Source organism: Panulirus ornatus, chromosome 33 (genome assembly GCF_036320965.1).
Source record: "Panulirus ornatus isolate Po-2019 chromosome 33, ASM3632096v1, whole genome shotgun sequence".
NCBI lineage: Eukaryota > Metazoa > Arthropoda > Malacostraca > Decapoda > Palinuridae > Panulirus > Panulirus ornatus.
The window spans coordinates 14945037-14964388 of NC_092256.1; the positions used below are offsets into that span (position 1 = coordinate 14945037).

The following is a 19352-nucleotide window of genomic DNA, read 5'->3' on the forward strand; positions in this document are numbered from 1 at the left end:
TAATTGTCTTAGACTCTTCCCATAGCTCCTTATCCATTTCTTTGTTTTTCTTAGCTCTCCTTTAGCTCATAAGACTTATGCCACTCCTTTTGTCCCTTGACCATTTATTTATTTCCTACAGCTCTTCTCTTCGTCCTTGTTGGCATATATGATTACAATCGTTCTTATTACGTTCTTTATTTCAACCATATAATTTATAATCACTGAGGTTTGTTTTCATAGACTCGCTATCTCAGTGTCTGCCTCCATGTTTATCTGTCTCTTTTCTTGTCTGACCATCTTTTACCCCTTTATTTGTCTTCACATTTCTGTGTCCGTTCTTCTGTGATTGCCCCTCTTTCTTACTCATTCTATTTCTCTCCATAACTGCCTGCCTTTCTGTTCATTTGCATTTCAGCCTATCTCATGTCTCTCCCTCTCTCTCTCTCTCTCTCTCTCTCTCTCTCTCTCTCTCTCTCTCTCTCTCTCTCTCTCGCTCTCTCTCTCTCTCTCATATGTTTGTGTCTCTCTGCCTCCCACCTCCGTCTATCTCTCTGTTCTGTCGCTCACTGTTCCTACCACTCTCTACCGCGTTCAGTCCCTCCCACTGCCCTCCTACCCTAGCTAATACTTCCCCTCTCCTTGTGCGCTAACTCCCCTCCCTCTCTCTCACTCTCCCCCCCACCCCCCCATAACATAGCGGGGCTCAGTGGGAGAGCGGCGGCGGGAGGTCGCTCAGTGTGCGGTGCAGAGCGGTCGAGGTGAGGTTGCTTGCCCTCCTACCAGCAACAGCCCGAGCTGCGACGGACAGCCCTCTCCCACCTACGACAGACGGCCCTCTCCCACCTACGACAGGCGGCCCTCTCCCACTCTATCACTCCCCCTCACCCACGAACCGGTTTGCTCTTCCCTCCCGACCGACAAGAGGCCAACGTCTGTGAACCACCGGAATTTGATACAAATCTTGACTGCATCTGTTACAGCGCTAGCACCCACACACATACACACACACACACACACACACACACACTCTCACACACACACACACACACACACACGCACACACACACACACACACACACTCATTCACCCACCCACCGGACCTAAAGCAAGCAGGAAATCAACAAGAAAGTAAGCAAGAAATCAAGCAAGCAAGCAAGCAAGCAGGAATCAACCCTTCAGTGTCGCGGTGAGAAACCTGAGAATTTGATGCGTTCGCCTGTCTCTCTCAAACCAGGCTTGCTTGACGAACCTAAGCATTCTTGCCTGTTTCTTTTCTCCAAGATCTGCTTGCTTGGGTGGACTGCACGTCTATAGACGTCTCCCCTTTTGTGTATGTAATGAAAGCAGATTTCATTGTATGTCCCCTCCCATGCCAATTTTCATTAACGTAATTTAGTTAAAGAGACGCACTGGAAATGTCATAGTCTTCGCTGATTTGAGTTTGAAGGAATATTCGTGGAATATTCTTCTCTTTCCTTCTGAACATGATATCCTGCAACAGGCCTTAAACCCCAGAACTTTTGAGTAATTCTGAAGGAGACATATCAGTAACACTGGCCAGGTACATTCTGCATTAAGATCTTTAAGCTTCTTGTATATCAACCTTCCAGTAACACAGATGCGATAGAGCGACAGAAAAAAAAAGCCGTCTATGTGAAACACAACGCAAGACTCCATGTGATAAGCAAATACCTCATAACAGTATCTCTTAACAAAAGCATTAGAACATCATCCCTCACCAACCTACTCCCAACCTCGGTTCCTCAGTACATTAACTGTCGGCACTCAGAGACTGTCTATATATATGCATATATATATATATATATATATATATAATCATACACTCTTGTGGCTCAAGACTGTTTTATGACAGTCTGTACTAAAGGAGACTGTAAGCCAAAAATCCATACCAAAGACATTTTAATAAACCAAAAAATTTTCCGAGTTTAAGCGTTCTCTAAAATCCGAAAGATCGGGCCATCAGAACAGCGAAGATCGTCCGGAAAAAAAACAAAAACAGAGAAATATATAAAAAAGTTTCAGCAAAGATTCCCTGAAATGCTAGAGACTTGAACCTCTAGTAGCAGAAGACGATACGGAAACCGCTTCTCTCTGTCTTTGTCTGTCTGTCTGTCTGTCTGTTTCTCTCTTTTAAAGAGCACAAACTACCTTAACTTGAAGTCCGAAGACAACTCGAAAACACACGCCCCACTGAAGGCGAAACACGTGTAAGGTTGCCGTCCTACCCCGAACACACACACACAGAAGAATCAAGACATCCTCCTTCATCACCAACAGGTAAATGTTTATGTTTGAAGGTTGCTCTTAGTGTGTGTTATCCTTTCCTTATTTTGTCTTTGTCGTGTCGTTCTTCCCTGCTTTGACGGTAGTGCAGTATCTTTGTCCTGTTTTTTTTTTTTTTTTTTTTTTTTGCTTAGGACACCTTTTGAGTCCAGCGTTTTGATAACTAGATAACGCTAGTTTATCTAAATGTAATTTTTCTGCTTGATTTGAGTCTAGCTTTGACTTAGCGAAGGCGATGTATGTTGCCACCTACTGTTATTTTATATTTATGTTTCTGTTTGAAATGAGGTACATTTGTGCTTTATGTTGCTGAGATTGTTCATGGCATTATTTTCTCCCTTGGGCGTAGCTGCGTTTTCCTTCACGAGTTTATGTAGGCTGCGTTCTCACCTATGAAATCTCTTAATTCGCTATTGACATGAATATTGAATCCAACCTGTGTTGATGTGCCGAGAATATTTCTCTCAGACTTTAGTGTACGTCATTATTTCTTATGCTTCAAATACTAGGTGTCATGTGTTACTGTGTAGTGTTCCGAGGCTTTTAGACAAATTTGGTTTTCAAGTAAGGATTTTGTGCTTCAAGCGAATGTAAACTGTAACGCTGTCGATGTGATTCATTGTGTACATGTAAATTCTTAATGTACTTTCTATATTCTGATAAAAAATTTTACTTTTGATATTCTAAGATTTTACGCAGGTAAGATGACATGGAGATTTCCTCATGATTTTCTATATATATATATATATATATATATATATATATATATATATATATATATATATATATATATGCTGCATGATACCTGCATTGATGTTTTGTGATAATGTAATAATGCAAATGTTAAGGATTCTTGGTACCGCCTGGACAAATGTTAAACGAAGCAGTAGAAATTAATTAATGAAGAAATATCCAGAATGCTTAAGTAAAAACAAAAGAACATATATATTGCGCAAAATGTATGTACGAAGAAATTTCTCATTAGGAGTTTAATAATTATAGGGATATATGATGAAGAGAGAAACATATATATATATATATATATATATATATATATATATATATATATATATATATATATATATCGAGTAAAAAGTAAAAAAATGAATATGTATAAAAAGTATTGGATAGTGTTCAACGTTCTCAGATATTTAGATGCGTAGGGTACATTTTGTTCGTTACATACATTATTTTCGCGTGTGACTTATGCTTGGGGGATCCATGGATGGTAATGCGATTATGGAAGAAAGGCTTCTGTTAAATTCCTTGTTATCGGAGACCTGAGGCTGCAGAGATATCACTGGCATCGACTCCGCCCGCTACCACCACCCTCGCCTTATATCACAGAAGGGGAATTTTCTACCTAGAAAGGTAGAAGCCTGTACATTTCTTTTTTTTTATGTTATGTAGTGGGTACGGACGATGTAAAATATCTAACAGACGAATTAAGGGTAGAGAATGATATCTCTTCTGGCTGCACATAGAGTTGTAGGATGTTGATGTGCATAAATATGGAAAACGTTCATGGAAGGTCGCCTTTCGAGGAAGCACAAAGAGTAGAGAGACTCGCACAAAAGCGTTCTGAACCTGATGATGTATGTGGATCTTATGATGCTTCTTTTGTTTGTACGATCTTGTGAATCACATTCATTCTTCTTAATTCTGCATTCATATATTTATTGTATATTCAAGATTTATGAATTTATAGCGTAATAGATTCTAGTTACTACCTGATGATTAAAGGCATTTATTTCCGTATCGTGCCGTTGAATCACTGTTTTCCCCGTCTTACGATTTGGGTTTATGCTTCTCAGAACCGTGTTAGACCAATTCAGTGTGTGACTTATAACGCATTAATAGTTCCCACCCGTATACGCTGCAAAGCAGAGAGGAAATTCAGCCTTGACAGGCAATTTGTTGAGTGTATCTCAGTCCAGAGGAAGGAATGATTTATTCAAGTGAAAGAAACAGGCAGAAGGAATATCCGGCCTGTGATAGGAAGAATATTGCTCTAACTGATACCTCTTAATTTCCGATGGTGAAGGAAATGTGCTCATGGGGTCAGGTTTTCAGAACAAGAAGTCAGCCACTTTGAATGCATTTTATGTAACGTTCGTCTTGATGATTTGGATATTTTTTAAGTAGAACGCTTAACTAAAATATGTCAGTATCTTTGCTGAATTATTTGTTAATGTCTCAGCAGTATATATATATATATATATATATATATATATATATATATATATATATATATATATATATATATATATATGATATAATTGCCCTGTGAGCCTTAAAAAAATGAAAGTACTCGCTTAGCTCCATCCTTTGTTCCTTCCTTTGGAAAGAAGTACTGGAAGAGAGGATTTCCAACCGTGCCCACCAGCTCCCGTCTCGCTTCTACGACGAGAGCAGATGTTTCTCCGAGCAGGTGTTTCCTCTAGGCTCCCTTTTCCAGGAGCCCCTGCAGCTCCAACACGGCGCTACTTCCTGTAGATGGGAAATGATGGGCTCCTTTGGAGTGAGTTCTTTGACGTGACTGGACTCATGTTCGTGAAAAGACGATGCTGCAGCCTCACGGAGGCTGTATTTTTACTCGTGGTTTAACCGCATGGAGGCGGAGTGCGTTAACAACACCTGGATATATATATATTTTTTTTTGCGGTGTTTCCTGCCTTAGCAAGGTAGCGTCATGAACAGACGACTGAACCTATGTAGCGGATTCTCGCTTGGGCTCTTTTTGTGTTCATTGATTCGGAAAGTAATGATATAGGAAGGAGGATTTCAGCCTCATGCTCTCACCCAATTTAGTCATCTACGACACGCAGAGGAAAGTGAGTACCAGTTTTCAGTCTTTACCCATATATATATATATATATATATATATATATATATATATATATATATATATGTATATATATATATGCACAGTTGCATTATTATTTTCATTATTATTATTATTATTATTATTATTATTATTATTATTATTATTATTATTATAATTATTATTACTTCATGGCATGTCTAAATGCTCCTTCAGCCCAAAGCTGCGCTTGTACCAGTAGCAGGGAAATGTAGATATCCTTGGCGAGAAGTTTTTGACAAGACTGTACTCCACATACACACACATATATATATATATATATATATATATATATATATATATATATATATATATATATATGCATATACATATCGTTATACATATATACACATGCACGTATTCATTCTTGCTTGTCTTCATCCATTTTTGGCGCTTCTAAGCCCCACAGGAAACGACATCGCTACTCCCTGCTTCAGCGAGGTAGCGCCATGGAAACAGACAAAAAAAGGCCACATTCGTTCACAATCAGTCTCTAGCTGCTATGTGTAATGCACCGAAACCCCAGCTCCCAATCCACATCCAGCTCCCCCTCCCCCCGGACCTTTCCATGGTTTACCCCAGACGTTTCACATACCCTGGTTCAACCCATTTACAGCACGTCGACCCTGGTACACCACGTCGTTCCAATTCACCCTGTTCTGTGCACGCCTTTCACCCTTCTGCATGTTCAGGCCCCGATCACTCAAAGCCTCTTTCACTCTATCCCTCCATCTCCAATTTGGTCTCCCGCTTCTCCTTGTTCCTTCCACCTCTGACACATATATCCTCTTTGTCAATCTTTCCTCTCATTCTCTCCATATGTCCAAACCATTTCAATACACCTCTGCTCTCTCAACCACACACTTTTATTTTCCATACATCTCTCTTACCCTTCCATTGCTTACTTGATCAAACTACTTCACACCACATTGTCCTCAAACATTTCATTTCCAGCATATCCACCATCCGCACAACCCTATCATTAGCCCATGCCTCGCAGCCATATAGTATTGTTGGAGCTACTATTCCTTCAAACACCCATATATATATATATATATATATATATATATATATATATATATATATATATATATATATATATATATATATATAGTTGTTCAAGGTGACTAACCAGGATAGGTTGGGGGTACTGAAGATCTTCCATATCAGTATTATCATATCCCAAAATTGAAAATTGACGAAAAAAAAAGAAGGAAAGGCTTCGGTAATTCACTGAGGCGGAAAAAAAAGTGAGCATACATGACATACACATACTACGTGCACCCGACAAATGAATTACGGACGGGGCCTGATGGATTTCGAAATGAACACCACGACTGATGTTATCTCGGAAGAGTTCCTAAGCGTGAATGTGAGACGCATTTTCTTCATGATTATGAGAGAGAGAGAGAGAGAGAGAGAGAGAGAGAGAGAGAGAGAGAGAGAGAGAGGCTGGTAGACAAATAGATTATTCAAAGATGATTATTCAAAGTTAAGTAGCTGTTTCATCATGTCTCAGAAGCTTGATGCCACGCAGTGTAATTTAAAGCATCATGACCCGGTTGACCTGGAGTAGTCTGGCAAAGATCAGTGTGAGTGTGATCTAATGCCTTTACTTAGAAGTACTGGCTTCTCTTGAGTTAAGAAATAAAAGAATCGATACATTAACAAAAAAAAAAAAAGTATTTGGAGAATATGAGAAAATGCCTTAACGAAACTTTCCCGAAATTTTAAAGTGAAAGATGACCTAGATTTTTGACAAAGAAATCGTCTGTCCTATACTCCAACTCCGAAAACCCTGTTTATAATGCGCGTGCGTGCTTGGTCCCAAACACGATGAAGGATCATATGGACGTACAATGAGGCTTATGTTCATTTATGTATCAGTAGTAAAACCGACTTGTGATTTAGAATTTCTGAAGATGTCAGAATTTGCACAGACATGTTTGTATATCCTAGTTCGCGTACGATTATCGAACAGGGATTTGAGAGGAATCAGAACATGAAAATAGAAGTTGATGATCGTAAATCTCGCTTCACTATCGCAGATGAAGATAATAGAGTAATATGTTTGCTTATTAAGATTAAAGAGTGATATGTTTGCATGAAATACTCGTGTAACTCTCTCATCATCCTAAGTGATGATGAAAGCCTATCATGGTGACATGAGGATTAATCTTGCTTGAATGTAAAATTAGCTGTGTATGGTGACCCTAGAGACAATGGCTAGTGTAACACACACTTGCTGGTTTAGTAACGTTTTCAACAAAGAGTGCGTACCGCAACGCATTACCACGGAAGGTTCCTCCATGCTTCACCGATGCCTGGTTCCTACGTGACGAGTAACAAAAGAAGGGACGTCCTGATAAAAGGAAAAAAAAAAAAAAAGAAATGTCCTTTGTGAGAGACTCCATTAATAGTAACTCATTCAGAGGTCATGAAGCGATCTTCAAAGAACTTCGGAAGATATTTGAAAGACACACACGAACATGAACAGAATAAAATTTCGTATAAAAGTTATTAGAAAATGAAAAGAAAGAAGAGGGAAATTATACCAAAGTGCAGTTAAAGATTTTTATTTATGTATATACGTAGAAAGTACCGGTCGAATTATTACTCTTATGTTTCAGGACTGTTTTTTTTTTCCTCTTAAATACGATTGAAAGTGGAGACTCTTAGAATATGGCATTGTTCTTACACAAAACTGGTCATCATGCCTACATATAGACTGCCATATATGCGTACCCATTTATGAATACAGATAGACTGAAAGAAAATACCAACACTAGGAATAAGATTGCAAAGACATGCCAGTTAATTGATTGCTAAGAATTTGAGAATGAATAAGAGAGAATAAAATAACGAAATACTTAGATATATAAGGGTCTCTAAAACTCAAGGACCAACAAAAAATCAAAACCGTTTTACCCTATAACTGCTGTATAAATAACTCTACAACTATCCCGAATATATGATAAACTCAGGGGACAAAACAAATCAGAACTGGAAACTGCAATATTTACAATTAAAGTTATAAATTTATATATGATATATTGGGTAAAACATAGATAATGATCGCGCTATTTACAGTTGGAAAATTGTATATAATGCTTTGATATATATATATATATATATATATATATATATATATATATATATATATATATATATATATATATATACGTAAACACAAAATCATAAGTGAACATAGCATAATGTAAAACATATTGAAGAACAACGATACTAACTGACCAAGAAACTAAACAATCTCCCACAATCATGAAATTCAACATCTCAGCAACGAATAAATTTTCAATTCGGCAATATACTTGAATCCAGCAGTACATTGATTGTCCCAGCGTAAGTAGAGCTCTATTGATATGTGCATCGTATATATATATATATATATATATATATATATATATATATATATATATATATATGCCACATTTTCACTTAATTCATTAGGGTTTCAGGGTAGATATTTTGGGGAAAGTTAAACCTGACTAGATAATGAGTCAAATGGCATTTAATATTTACTTGAGTTCTATGGTAGTTTTAGTTTACTGTAACTACCCCTCCCTGCCCCTGCACCTTCTCTCATATCCCTATGGCTCTGTTGTAACAGTGAAGGGGCTGCTCTGTTCATGGTCTGTATATGTAATCAATATATTTGCAGTACATTTCAGCTCTTGAGTTACCATCGGATTGCGTGAATCACTAGAACGCAGTAGAGTTACGTGTGCAGTGTAAGGTGTGTGTTTTATATAAACGAAGCTGTGTGATAGAGAGGTCAGTTTGGGACGTACTAAGTTTGTGGAACGTATTGATATAAGATGCGTGAGTTTGCGTGAGAAGTTGAAGTGATGGCAAAATCTGGGAGGTTGCCGTGAGACGGTGGAGTTATGCGTGAGTTAAAATGAGCCGCGAGAATCAGTGTGTGATGGGGAAGGAGCATGAGAACCAGAGATTAGTTTGAAGGTAGGCGTGTGTCGTCCTTGCCAGGCAGCATCAGCAAGGGTGTACCACAACACCCTCTAGTAGATCCGTATGATAGGTGTCAGTGCATATGTGCACTCACAGATATATATATATATATATATATATATATATATATATATATATATATATATATATATATATGTATAATGTATGTATGTTTATTTTCTTTGTATAATCGACGCCGTTTCCTACCTCAGAGAGGTTCCTTCAGGGACAATCGAAAAGCGCCTTAGCTCGCTCACATTCACGCTCAAGATATCATGTATAATGTACCGAAACCGGAGCCTTCTTTCCACAGTCAGGCCCCACAGACCATCCCGCTGTTTCCCCTGATCATTTCCTGTGCCCATTGACAGCACGTCGCCCTCTGTATACCATTAACGCTCCAATTCGTTCTATTTCAGGGACGCCTTTCTCCCCTCTTGGATGTTCAGGTCTCGGTTACTCAGAGCCTCTTTGACTCCATACTTCTATCTCCATCTCGGTCTCTCACTCCACCCAGTTCCCCTGATTTCTGACACGTATATCCTTGTTATCTTTCATCCGTCATCTTTTCCGTATGTACAAAACATTTTAGCACATCCTAGTCGACCTTCTCGAATTAGATTGAGCTTGCTAACACATCTCGTTCTTGCGCTACATTTCCTGATACGATCAGCTCTCTTCGCGCCTCACGTAGGCCTTAGGAATTTCATTTCAAGACGTATCTTTTTTCCTTTCCTTTGTCGTCAAGACTCAAAACTGCTGTACTTTTAAACATTTCCGCCTTTGACTAAATAGGCAATGACCTCTCCTACATGTTCGTCAATATACCCAGGACTTTAGCCCCTTGCCACACCTTAGAACTCTCTTCAGCTTCTATGGTTCCATTTGCTGCCACGTCCACTCCCAGATACCTAAAACACTCCACTATTCAAACTTAGACAGTCCTGTCTCATCCCTCAGCTCCCCTCGGTGCCATACTTTTATCCAGATTTACTCTGAACTTATTTATCTATCTATATTTGTCTATTTGTTTGAACATATTCAAACATGAGTTTTAGGATACTGTTTCGCAATGGAATTGTATTAGTAGTCGATGAATAAAGACCAAATTAGTTATGCAGTTACCTCAACCGAGAATCACAGCTCTTGAGTTTTATAAGGAAAGCTAGATTTCATCAGCGCCTGGTGTATATAAAAAAGACCAGTACAGTAGTTGCCAGAATCAGACCTCCGCGGCCTGTAACTAGCTGGCAGGGAAAGTCCCATGGTAATTAAGGTCATCAAACGAGGTGCATGAAATATAGATCAGACGGCTACATGGTAGAATAGTCATTACGAAATACATAGAAATAGTCGTACACTTTTAAAATTGCTTCGTCGTTGAAGCCTCATTTTAATCGTAAGCATCTGTATACAGTGCATGCGTATTCAACTCTGATTTGTTGGTATATTCTTCAGGCATATGCATCCACATTGTATTTATTTAAATGCAGTTTCTAACGTGCAGCGCAATTTTTCAACCAGGCATGCGTTAAAAACCTATTCATTGTAGAAAGTCATGAGAGAGCAAGATGGAAATCGGACTCGTATGTTGGATAACGTTTACTTCAGCAGAATATAAAATGTGTCAGCAGTGTCTCTATAATCCTCAGTCATACTTTATAACCCAGTTTACTGTGACGTATCCTTATGGCCAACGTTATTGATTTGAAGCCCCTGTGGAGGCTGCTTCTGCTGAAGGAGGAGATCGCCTTAAGTCTTGAGTCTCTTGATAATAGAACACATGTTTATTCCACGAATAAGTAAATTGGAGGCCGTGGACACATGATATCGCAATCATCAGAGAATAGTTCTTATATTTCCTATAAACATTAGTTTTCCCACTCAGACCTGTTAACTCAAGTACTGGAATAGTTTATCCAGTTCAGCTTTTGTTAAAACTAAACTGAAATAGTTTAATCCTGTTCAGCTTTTGTTTCATGACTTCGTTTTAAAGTTCCTCAACTTTTCCACGCCTCGGAACCGCCGTAATTTCAACACAGCAACACACCTTGCAGCTACACAACGTTCGGCCCGTGAGTTTTCAACTTGTTACAGTGAATGTGCTCTATGAATGGGGATTTTGCCTTCAGACTATTGGTACTAAATATCGGGAGGACACTAGCTGAACATATCGTCCTTAATCTTTCTTCTGGGACTATCTTTTAAGTATCGCCAGTAGTTGTTAAGGGGTTGCCTTTTGATAGTCGACAGTAATCGTCGTTAAAAAGAAAACTTCTGCAAATCGTCAGGAATCGGCGTAAAAGGATAAGCTTTGTGAATATCGTCAACGTTCGACGTCAATTAGCTGCCTTCCAAATATCGTCAGCGTTTGACGCCTTAGGACTGCTCCCCTCCACCCCCTAAATATCGAAGGCGTTCGACATCTGAGGGCTGCCTTCCAAATATCGCTATCGTTCGACGTCTATAAAGGCTACCCTCCAAATACCGTCAGCTTTCGACGGTATTTCTAAGGGTAGTCTTCCAGTTACCTTCAGCTTTCGACTTTAAAGGATGCCCTCCAAATATCGTCAGTGTTCGATGTCTAATGGCTACCCTCCAGATATCGTCAGCGTTCGACGCCTTAGGATTCCCCCCCCCCCCCCCCCCCCCCCCCCCCAAATACCGTCACCGTTCGACGTCTGAGGGGTGCCTTACAAACAGCGTAATTTCTTAGAGTTACCAATATTGTCTGTAATTGTAGTGAAAGAGTCATCCTCATGGTTATCTTAGGTAGTCGTCTGAAGGATCCATTTCCAAATATCGCCAGCAATCATGGTTAACGGACTAACCAGTAGGTAAACATAGAGATGTAGAATATTCCTCTTTGGTCTTTTGAATTAGATAGTGAAGTGGTAAAGTATCTAGTTAATGAAACTTTTTCGAAAAAGAGAATTGGTATGGGGACGTCATGATAAATGTAAGGTGTTCGAGATGTATTTGATCTAGGGCCTTACTGCGCTCACCATTTGTCGTCTGACCTTAAAGAAAGATTGTCGGCAGGGCAGGCCACATCTCCGTTGGGGTTTGGTGTACCAGTTTGTGAAAGTTTGTGAAAAGCTTTCACATATTATTGCTTCCTTTTGCCCTCTTCTTGAACTTTCATTCCCGTCCTTTTAGAAGTTTGTTCACTGTTCCTTCAGTCCGCTCCGTTTATTGTAGTCTTTATTTACTTCTACATCATCTTCAACCTATTTCGCTGTCATCCTGTATCCTTGTACTGTTTTCTCTCTCATACTCGTCCCATCCGTCTTTTTTTCCTCTACCGTCATCTTCCCATTCTTTCTTTTTTCTCCGACCTCCCCTTCCCTTTGTTTTTCTCCCCGTCCTCTTTCCTTTCTTTCTTTAATCTCCTCGTACTTTTCTGTATTTTTTTTTTCTCCCGTGCTCTTCCCTTTCTCACTTGACTTTGTCCCTTTCCCTCTTTTATTTTATCCCCTGCCCTCTTTCCCTTTCCATCACTGCCACATCCTCTGTCAGGAGTTGCACAAACACGTCTGTACCTCATAAATACAGTGGGACCTAACATGTGTCCCTGTGGTATTCTGTCATCTGCTTAGTGACTACTTCACCTCACCAGCAGGTTTCTACTTCCAGATTAAGAGTCGAGCTACCGAAAAAAGAGAGAGAAAAAAGTCTTTCTCTGGGATATATCAGAAAGAAACTCGTATGTAAATGAGCTTCGCGACGAAAACAGCCAGAGAAGTAGAAGTGGGATTCAGTAATGGCGATTAGGGAGATGGTGAGTTCCCTTATGTTATTAAGAGAGAGAGAGAGAGAGAGAGAGAGAGAGAGAGAGAGAGAGAGAGAGAGAGAGAGAGAGAGAGAGATGAGATTTGGGGGGACTGTTCATTCATTTCACGTAATTTATCTTCCATACGTCGTTGGTGATGATGATGGTGATGTAGAAACCTCTTCTGATCTTTTTACTTAAACCAGAGATGCATGGTAGTAGCACTAGGCGACTGACGAACAGCTTGGTGGTTTAAGGCCGATGACAGCAATATAGCAAACAAGCCCGCAAATACCGTGAGAACAGTCTGCATCACCCGAAATAAAACTGTTATCGGTAACGATGCCACTGGCATCGCAAACAATGTAGCTGCTCCTACACATGAAACACTTTGGAGCGTTTAAACGTCAGTAACAATGCAGCTTTGATATCGGATGTAATGACAGTGCAGCTGACGGTGCTGACACAACCGCTGGAGCTGACGCCTCACATTAATACACTCGGACTATCCACTTGTGGTCTCCAGTGTCACTTGAGGCAGCCATTGGCGGGATATCAGGAGAGCTGCGGTTGGCTGCTGCTGATATTTGGAAGAACGTGACTGGCTGCTGGAATCGCCTTTGTGGCATGTTTGGAAGAGCGTGATTGGCTGCCTTTATTGTTGCTCTTGTTAGATGTTTGGGAGAAGAAATCCTTTTTTAGTTGCTTGTTTTTTCCCTTGAACTGTTAACAAGATCAGTACGGTGATAAGGCCACTTGAAGTGTGTTATATAATGGATTTTTAAAACTTGCCTGGAATGTTGTTAGGAAAATGTGAAGAATAGGTCTAGAAAGCTGGGCTTGATACGTGAGATGATAGGGGTATGATTGGTTTTGATTCTAGTATTTTGACATATGTCAGGGAAGTTCCGATTGGTTACTGGAAAGCGTTGTAAAGTATTTAGGTGACTGGGATTAGCTGGTTTGGCCAGAGTTATGAGCTATTCGAGAGGACGTGATTGGGTGGTTGAATTGTACCGTGAGATACAGAATAGGTTGTGATTGGTTAGTTCTCAAACGCGTCGTCGAGACAGACTACCATGGTTTGGGCTGAGGTCGGAAGGAGACTAAAGGATGAAAGGGCAATGGGAAATTGATGCAAGATGATCATTGTAGAGAGAGAGAGAGAGAGAGAGAGAGAGAGAGAGAGAGAGAGAGAGAGAGAGAGAGAGAATGAAAATGGAAGAGAAGGAAAGGCAATCAAGATGAAATACAGGAAAAAAAGGTAAGCCAAAAAAGTGGTAGGGGGAAGTAAGTGGCAGTGAAGGAGCAAGGACAGATGAAAGGGGAAAGGAAAGGATAACGAAAGAAAAGGGGTATTTACACAAAGGGAATGGAAGTGTAAAGAGTATGGGAAAAAAAAAGGATGAAGTTGTAGGCTGAGAAAAAAAACAACAAAAGTGAGAGTAATCGAAGGGAATGAGGGAGAACCAGAAAAAAAAAACTGATTGTTATGAGGGAGATTCAAGGGAAATGAGGAACCAAAGAAAATGAAGTGAAGCTAAGGGAAGAGAGAGAGAGAGAGAGAGAGAGAGAGAGAGAGAGAGAGAGAGAGAGAGAGAGCACCAAAAGATAAGGGAGGAACAGAGAAGATGAGGGCGGACGAGGGCGTGGGGGGGATGGGGTAGGTGTAAATCGTGTTGCCATGGATACTGATGCTGGTCGTGGATCAAGCAGTGTTCACTAAGACGCGTATTGAACGCGGTCAGGAGAGAGGAGGGGGGGAGGGGGGGGGTCGGTCGATAAGTATTCATACTGTTTAGCTTACTTAGATTTATAATGTCGATTGTTTAGATTATATCCGTTATTATTGGATTTATCTTCGAAGTGCATTCCCATTGATTGTGTACTTCAGCTGATTATTTTAACATTTGTTTGGGGGGAAGATTAAGTGTTTACGGTGTTTACATAAAAGGTCATGTTCGATTATATACCCAATTGTATCTTTTATTGTTGCAATTGTCTGAACGATGTTTCATCAGTGATTGTGTTGTGTAGCGTAGTATCTGAGTTATTACTGCAATTATCGAGTATTTCCTGTGTCTACATAACTCGGGTCACGATTTCGATTTTTCAGGCGATAATATCAATTATTATTTATATCATCGGTTTAATGATTTTCCAATGATTGTGCAGTTTATCCAGATATTCATAGTGATTATTAGAATTATCAGAAGTTTCCAGTGTTTACGTGATTGTAGTTCATAATTTGGATTATTTAGCTGATTGTCATTTATTAGTAGAATTTTGAGATGTTCCCAGTGATCGTACTTTTAATTGATTATCCTAGTAGTTATTTGAATTATTGCATTTCATCTGTGTCTACGCTCATGGGTTCATAATTTCTATTTTTCCTGATTATCTCAGTTATCATTGGGATTATCAGTTATCAGAACAGGCACTGAAAAGGGTTTACGTTTTTTCGTACATAATTGCCATTTTTCAGCTGATAATTTCAGTCGTTATCATAATTATCAATTTTTGGTTCTTTTCTAAGTGCAATATATATATATATATATATATATATATATATATATATATATATATATATATATATGTAATAGTTAGTCAATCTTCACTTCAAATCACATGCAATAAAGTCAGGTATCAAAGATTTTTCCGAACAATATCTTTTTACAACGAAAGAAGAAAAAGACGAGTATCAAAGACGATTAAGAAGAATATATATATTGAAGTTAGGTCGTCCTTCAATGTTGATCAGGTCCTGACGATGTCAGTAGCTTCAGTTAGGCCTCTGTCACCTTCATGAGGAAATTAAGTTGGGACTTGTTTCCAGTTTTTCTTCTCCTTTGTCTGTGTTGTGGGAATTCTGCCTCTTGCATTTTTTTAGGGTCACATGATCATTCTCGATGATACTTACATTATATTTAGATTATATTGTTTCACATGTTATATTTAGATGTTTTTTAATTCATGTTATCTTTAGATTATATTTAGTTTTGATTCGAGTTATATTTAGATTATATTCTAAGTATATTCAGTTTTGATTTATTATTTTTATTTTAGATTATATTCATTTTCATTTAATCTATTTTTAACCTACATTTATATATTCAAATTATAGTTTATATTCAGATTACATTTATTTTTCATTTAGATCACATCTAGGATACAGTTTGTGTGACAAAGAGAAAGGAAATTTATATCTCATTGAAGTAGCCCTTACACTAAGATGGGTTTTCTGATATGGCCGATAAGGCCAGCCGCGAAAGAAGACTGAGGCACTTGTTTAGGTTGACAGAGCTTCATTTTACATACCACATTTGGTTTTGAGGTTCACTCACCGAGTTTGCGAAGAACCTGACGCTGTTACGTCGTAAGTCATTTGCTAATGACAAAGTCCAGAGGATTGGAAGTTGGGTAATGTTACACCTACATCAAAAGTCTCTGCTTATAAGTATATCATCTAGTTGGCTTAAATTCGTAGTTGGTAAAGTTATGGAAACCATCATTTGATATAAGATTATAAATCAATTAGAGGACCACAACGATTCACATCATAATTTTCAGTTAAATCGTTTGTGTCTTAACAGATTAGCTTGATTTTTTTTTTGCGAAATTCTCAACATTTTTGTGGAAAAGAAAATAGATGATGTCAATTATCTGGACTTTTAGAAGAATGCTACGCCGTCGTGCATCTGGAATTACAAGCAAATATCATATTTTATTCTATTTATGATTACTAATGATTACCCCAAGACAAATTTTCAAGAATTCCTTGTGTTACCAGGGATCCTTCTGAAGTCTCCCGCAGTCCAAGGCTGCGCCATTTCCAGTAGCAGGGAAATATTATCTCCTTTAGGGTGGGAAGTTCTCTCTCGAGATTGTACTCCCACTGATGCGGCCTTGCGAAAGGTGACTTTTTACTCATAGAGTTACCTCTCGCAGGCGGAGCCCAGAAACACCAATCCGACCGTGTATCTTATCTATTTATCTAACTATATCTATATCTGTCTATATAGATAGATAATTACATAAGAATCTTATTTTTAAAGATAGCGGAACACCAAAAGGGTGGACGATTGACCTTACTGAAGTCATAAACCATAAATCTCAACTCTCTTATCCAGCTTAAGAAACAGATCAAGATGTTTCCCAAGTTTCACAAGTGCCAAATGAATCGTGAGTCCGAATGTCCTGTGTTCATGGGGAACTTCTCCGGCAAAGGCTTTTATTACTGATATACAATGGAGCTTTGTGCTAAGATCGGACCCAGTGATTTTCCAATTAAACTTTTTCTAAAAGCTCTTCCTAATGATGGTCAGTTGGGGGAAGACTTAGGGAAGCGAGTTATAGCTTTCTTCTCTCGGTTAAAGTTTTTTCTTCTGGGGTCATTAATTGGTATTGCTTCTGGTTACTTATATGTTGACGACATTTCCAGATCTTTATTGAGGTTCTTTCACCTGTATTATTTGATATCAACTTTGGCAAATGAAGAAGGATTGAGTTTCTTTCACCTATATCAGCGATATTAACAATGGGAGATGAGGACTTGTAAAAGTTATTGATTTTATTCCATGTGGGTAAGTGGTAATTTTATCCCCCATCTGAGAAACAGATATCTTGGAGAGTAGGGTGATGCTTGGATTAATCTTGCAATGCTGCCAGGTTTGTTAAAGACAAAGAAGGATGTAAAGTTACGAGGAAAGTAGAGGAACTACTGTGTAAGAGCCCATGACATAAGAGGAAGTCATCTAGTTTTCATAAACACAAGGTCCATGAGAGGAGCTTTTATTCTGATGCTTAGTTTCCTTTTCATGCTGTTGATTAGTGAATTGAGTCATCCATCACTAGACCTATTCCCCGTAGGCCCAGCTAACTAGCGTGAGGTCCAGCTAACTATCATTGCCTCTCGAGAAGGTCAACGGCCTGTAAGTCCCATCCATTATTGCTCCTGGCCGGATGCTCCACCATGGCCAGAGGAGGAAGCTGATGGCACGTGCCAGATCATACGCGAGGATGATTCAAGACTTACAGCAGGGGTCGTCTAGCTTCCTGGGGTTTAACTACAAGCCAGTAGATGGGGAGTCGCTTTCAGTTAGGTTGTACCTACGTCATTTAGCAAAAGGAGTACGATTTTATCGAGGAGCCTCTCGGTCCAAGGAAGTCCATCATTTCCTAATTTCGTTGCGTTCGTGCATGTTATCGATGAAAATTGTTTTCGGTAATTGACTCTAACAAAATCTCAGCACAAGTGTTGGTAAAGCCGAACAACGAACCCTTGATATTCAAACTGTTTCGGATCAACTGGATAAGTTCTATGATATTAACTGGATGGGAATATCATCTGACTCTCCGCAAGTTTGACAGAGCCTTGTTTATCAGACGTCCATCAAACAGGGTAACTTGAGCCGCTCCCTAAACGTCTAGTTGATTTAGTGGGGAAGAGTATTTGTTCTAATCTCTGTTTACTTTCTCCCGGCTGCATCTGTTAGTACTGAAGGATATATGGGAAAGCCAGATAACAGAAGACCTGACGGTCTTTGACTAGTTAGTGCATGGTAGGTCATGAGAAAGACAGATAACAGAAGACCTTATGGTTAGTAACGAGGTTTATACGCTGGTAGATAATAACATGATCCAAATTTCCTAATCCCTCTTGATGGAGACGAAATAAAAATGAAACTTCTCAAATTGGAGAATGTCAATATTTTTCACGTGTAAAGGAAGATTGCCTCATCTTTTATGTAAAAAAGAATAAAGGCAAGAGCTTCATCAGGGTCTACTGTCGCTTAAACTCTCTATCCTATATCCAAAGGTATTACTGGGTTACTGAAACATCAATCTGAAGTGATTCATTCGTCAAGCTTTTCAGATTTACACAGAATTACTCCCTTTGGCTTACGTTGTATTAAAACTGCTTGTTGATTAATTAGTAAATATAAAGACTAGTATACAGTTAATCCAATTGTATATGTCTATTATAAGAAATATCTTTAGTAACTTTCAGGAGAAATCGGTGCTCAAACATACCCGCCCAAATCTTCAGCGCAGAACTAGATAAAAGAAAAAGTAGTCCATTAAATTTCATTTGAAACTACTTATGTTCTCCCTAATATCATCCCATCTGCTTTATACCAGCATAGCATCAAAATTCTGATAGTTACCTCGCAATTAAGGATTGATGAAAACCTTAAGCTAAATTCTAATGTAACTTTCAACACAACCAAGAAAAACTTAAAGACTCTTGAACCAAACTTAAAGGCAAGTTTCAAGGGTAAGATAATTTTCAAGGCCAACCCTGCACGTAGTCCTAACATCTCTCGCTCACCTCTGGGAACATGTGAGATACGACTACAGTGGGATGTGCGAGATGAGCTGGTTGATAACTTGGTACCTGATGATTGCTTCCATGATTTGTAATTATAGCCAGACGATTTTTTT

General features: G+C 39.0%; 1 protein-coding gene across 1 annotated transcript in view; it reads left to right on the plus strand.

Annotated features, from left to right (window-relative positions):
• Nucleotides 1-685: 685 nt before the first annotated feature.
• The window catches only part of LOC139759487 (GTPase-activating Rap/Ran-GAP domain-like protein 3), a 628035-nt gene continuing 609368 nt past the window's right edge, over nt 686-19352 (plus strand). The window contains 1 exon segment of the mRNA XM_071681664.1: nt 686-2280. The gene's annotated coding sequence lies outside the window, so the exon portion shown is untranslated.